Consider the following 4,888-nt stretch of genomic DNA (forward strand, 5'->3'; position numbering starts at 1 on the left):
AAAATATGATTGATATTTACACACAAACACAATGGATGTTCCACCTTTAAAAAGAAAGAAATTCTGCAATATGCAATAAGATACATGAATCTTGAGGACATTACTCTAAGTGAAATCAGCCAATCATAGACAGATGACTGCATGATTCCACTTATAGCAGGTATCGAAAATAGTCAAATTCATAAAATCAAAGAATGGAATGGTGAAGGGCTGGGAGGTGAGGGAAATGAGGACTTAAGGGGCACAAAATTTCAGTTAAGCAAAAGGAATAAGTTCCAACCAGATCATTGGTTGAATAGATCACAGATGTCTGACCCTTGGCAGAGAAGCCCTGAAAACAGAGTGGTGGGACGCCTAAAAGTGTCTCAAAAAGACATCTCTCCAGCCACAGGACACGTGGTTGGAGGTTGCCAGTGCAGACCAGTGCACAGATGCTGATGTGAAATGAAAATATGTCCTTCCATATCAATCAACAAGAAATGCCACAGCTATCAGCAATTTTTGGCCTCCAAATATGAATGATGACTCCAAAAACTGATCCAGAGCATGCGGCCACCCCCCACAGTGATTGCTGATGAGCTGGGGGAATGCAAGAAGCAAGGTGAACAAGGAAACAGGATTGGACCAGATAGCTGAAGTGCACATGAAAGGAATGAACTCAGTGAGCCCATAGGCTTGCATCTTCCCATACATAGAATACTAAATTCCTTAACTTGATAACCTGATCTTTGATGTTCAGACTGCTGGCTCCCTTTGTTGCAAACTTGTATATAGCGTGACTTCCCCTCCTGCCTCCTTGGAGCAGTTTTCTCAGAGCTACTGAGATGCTGTCTCCCTGACTCAGAGTCTTAAGCATTCCCACCAAATAAAACAACTCTCTACTTTCAGGCTGTGACTATATTTTTTAGTCCACACTGGGCTGAGGCATAGGTAGCCCGGGTGCTGCTCAGGGCTTGGGGAAGAGAAGGAACACCTGGCTCTTTGTTATAAGACCCCACAGGAAGAGTTGCACTTGATGGAATAAGCATCTTTGCAAAGAAAATATTGTTAAGCAGTTGATCTCGGATAAAAAAAAAAGCCCAATTAGTGAGTAAACTACGTCCATTAAAAGATGAACCATGGCCTTTACATCCTTGGGAACCAGGTTCCTCTTAAGTTGACCTTATCACACTGAAGCTGGGAGTGATGCCTTTATGGACTAAGGATGGTCAAAAGGATATGGTGACAAAATACAAGATTGTCACATCCTAAAATACACTCCAAAGAAGAACCATAATGGAAAAATGGCAGCCCTAACTGTAGGAAGAAAAATTGTATCACATTTATGTAAATTTACATCTATATTGGAAATTTACTAGAAACTTGACTTGCTGCCAGTATGGAAAGTTAAAAACCTTTCATAAAAACAGACAACACTGTCATTAAACTAGGCATTCCTTGTTATGCTGCTCATTTTCTCCCAGACAGTATATGAATGTCACAACAAAAATCACACTGGTAAAGGTTTTTGAGGCATCATAAAAACATGGGGATTTAAAGGCCAGCCTACTACTCAAAGGCCAGCAGATTTGGAAAACTCAGCAGTGGCCACAGGACTGGAAAAGGTTACTTTTCATTCCAATCCCAAAGAAAGGCAATGCCAAACAATGCTCAAACTACTGCACAATTGCACTCATCTCACACACTAGTAAAGCAATGCTCAAAATTCTCCAAGTCAGGCTTCAGCAGTACATGAACCGTGAACTTCCAGATGTTCAAGCTGGTTTTAGAAAAGGCAGAGAAACCAGAGATCAAGTTGCCAACATCTGCTGGATCATCGAAAAAGCAAGAGAGTTCCAGAAAAACATCTATTTCTGCTTTATTGACTATGCCAAAGTCTTTGACTGTGTGAATCACAAAAAACTGTGGAACATGGAACAACAGACTGGTTCCAAATAGGAAAAGGAGTACGTCAAGGCTGTATATTGTCACCCTGCTTATTTAACTTATATGCAGAGTACATCATGAGAAACGCTGGGCTGGAAGAAGCACAAGCTGGAATCAAGATTGCTGGGAGAAATATCAATAACCCCAGATATGCAGATGACACCACCCTTATGGCAGAAAGTGAAGAAGAACTAAAGAGCTTCTTGATGAAAGTGAAAGAGGAGAGTGAAAAATTTGGCTTAAAGCTCAACATTCAGAAAACTAAGATCATGGCATCCAGTCCTGTCACTTCATGGCAAATAGATGGGGAAACAGTAGAAACAGTGGCTGACTTTATTTTGGGGGGCTCCAAAATCACTGCAGATGGTGATTGCAGCCATGAAATTAAAAGACGCTTACTCCTTGGAAGGAAAGTTATGACCAACCTAGATAGCATATTAAAAAGCAGAGACATTACTTTGTCAACAAAGGTCCATCTAGTCAAGGCTATGGTTTTTCCAGTGGTCATGTATGGATGTGAGAGTTGGACTATAAAGAAAGCTGAGTGCTGAAGAATTGATGCTTTTGAACTGTGGTGTTGGAGAAGACTCTTGAGAGTCCCTTGGACTGCAAGGAGATCCAACCAGTCCTGGGTGTTCTTTGGTAGGACTGATTTTGAAGCTGAAACTCCAATATTTTGGCCACCTGATGTGAAGAGCTGACCCATTTGAAAAGACCCTGATGCTAGGAAAGATTGAGGGCAGGAGGAGAAGGGGATGACAGAGGATGAGATGGTTGGATGGCATCACCGACTCAATGGACATAGGTTTGGGTGGACTCCGGGAGTTGGTGATAGACAGATAGGCCTGGCGTGCTGCAGTTCATGGGGTCACAAAGAGTCGGACACAACTGGGCGACTGAACTGAACTGAACTGCTACTCATGGTCAAACAAAAAACCACAAACATCCTAGAAGAATTTCAACCAGTGATGTGGCCAGAGTCAGCCTGGAACTAAAATGCCTGGACATATGAGAAGCACAGGGTAGGACAGCATATGGACTGAAAGCACAATATAAGCTATGTAAATGGCTCTGTACTTGGACATAAAAACTGCTCAGAGATGCTCAGAGATTCTAAACTGCTCACAGATAAAGATTACTCTTAAAATTTATTACTCCCTATGTATTTTCCTAATGGAGATGAAGAGGAACAACCATAAGATTTGTAGGATAAAAACACCTAGCACACCTGCTATTATATTTGCCTGTCCTCACTGGACAGGCAGAACCTCACATGTTCTTTGAGTTTTGATAGGCCAGAACAATAAAATTAGCCAGGATTTATATTCTCTGTTCTCAAGCACAGCAATACCATACTTGTTATCTTTGTCAAAGGCATAAACATATTACTCATTCTCCAACTAAACTTTGTTAGAAAAATTACTACTTAAAGGATTTCAACCCTGAATATTCATTGTAAGGACTAATGCTGAAGCTGAAGCCCCAGTACTCTGGCCACCTGATGCGAAGAACCAGCTCGTTGAAAAAGACCCTAATGCTGGGAAAGATTGAGGGCAGAAGGAGAAGGGGGCAACAGAGGATGAGATGGTTGGATGTCATCACTGACTCACTGGATATGAGTTTGAGAAAACTCAGGGAGATAGTGAAGGACAGGGAAGCCTGGCATGCTGCAGTCCATGGGGTCACAACGAGTTGGATGTGACTTAGTGACTGAACGACAACAAATCAGTTAAGTAGATTGGATAGGCCAAGTTTAGAGGAACTGGCAGTTTGCATACTAGCAAAATCTTTGTAATTTGAAGGATTCATTCTTTTTTTACTGCATAGTTCCCAAGTTATCTTAAAGTGTTTGTAAATTTAACCTCTTTTAATTAAAAGAAAAATGAGGGAGTGTGGTCAAGATGGTGGAGCAGGAGAACCCTGAGTTCACCTTCTTCCACAGGCACACCAAAATTATAACTACTTACAGAGAAACTATTAATGAGAATGACCTGGGGACTAGTAGAAATGATCTCCTACAACTAAAGATATAAAGAAGGAACCACAGTGAGAGGGTAGGAGGGGTGGAGACGTGGTCTAGCCAGGATTCATAGCCCTGGGGTGGGCGACCCACAGATGAGAAGACAATTACAATTGCAGAGGATCACCCCAAGGAACACAGGGTCTGAATCCCACATCAAGCTCCCCAGCCTGAGGGTTCTACACCAGGAAGAGGAATCACCAGAATGTCTGATGGTGAAGGCCAGTGGGGCTTACTTTCAGGAGACCCATAGGGTTGTTGGAAATAGAGTCCACTTTTAAAGGGAGAACACAAAAGCTCACACACACCAGAACTCAGGACAGACATAGTAATTCAAAAGAAGCCTGGGTCAGTCCCACCAACTGCTATTGGAAAGCTTCCTGGAAAGTTAGGAGGCAACCGGAGCTCACCCTGGAGACAGAGACGTTGGCAGCATCCACTCTGGGGAATCATCTACCACGAGGACATTGTGCTGGCAAGTGCCATTTTGGAATCCTCCCTCTGGCTTATTAGTACCAGGACTTGACCCACCCACCAGCCTGCTGGCATCAGTACTGGATCAAACAACTACCAGGCAAAGATTCAGCCCCACCTATGAAGTGGAATACTACTCAGCCATAAAAAAGAATGAAATCTTGCCATTTTCAAAAATGTGGATGGACCCAGAAGATATTATGCTAAGTGAAATAAGTCACACAAGAGAAAGACAAATACTATATTATTTCATTTACATGTAGAATCTAAAAAACAAAACAAATGAACAAACATAACCAAATAGAAACAGAGTTTTAGATACAGAGAACAAAAGGGTGGTTGCCAGAGGGAAGGGGGTGGGCAGAAGATAGAAATAGGTGAGGGAGATTAAGAGGTACAGAGTTCTAGATGCAAAATAAATGAGTCATGGCATGAAATGTACAGTGTGGAGAATATAATCAATAATTA

At 42.1% G+C, this 4,888-nt stretch overlaps 1 pseudogene; it reads left to right on the forward strand.

Annotated features, from left to right (window-relative positions):
* The first annotated feature begins 546 nt into the window (after positions 1 to 546).
* On the forward strand, positions 547 to 3,210 carry LOC122444306 (annotated as a pseudogene).
* Positions 3,211 to 4,888: the final 1,678 nt, after the last annotated feature.

Source organism: Cervus canadensis, chromosome 6, assembly GCF_019320065.1.
Source record: "Cervus canadensis isolate Bull #8, Minnesota chromosome 6, ASM1932006v1, whole genome shotgun sequence".
NCBI classification, from domain to species: Eukaryota; Metazoa; Chordata; class Mammalia; order Artiodactyla; family Cervidae; genus Cervus; species Cervus canadensis.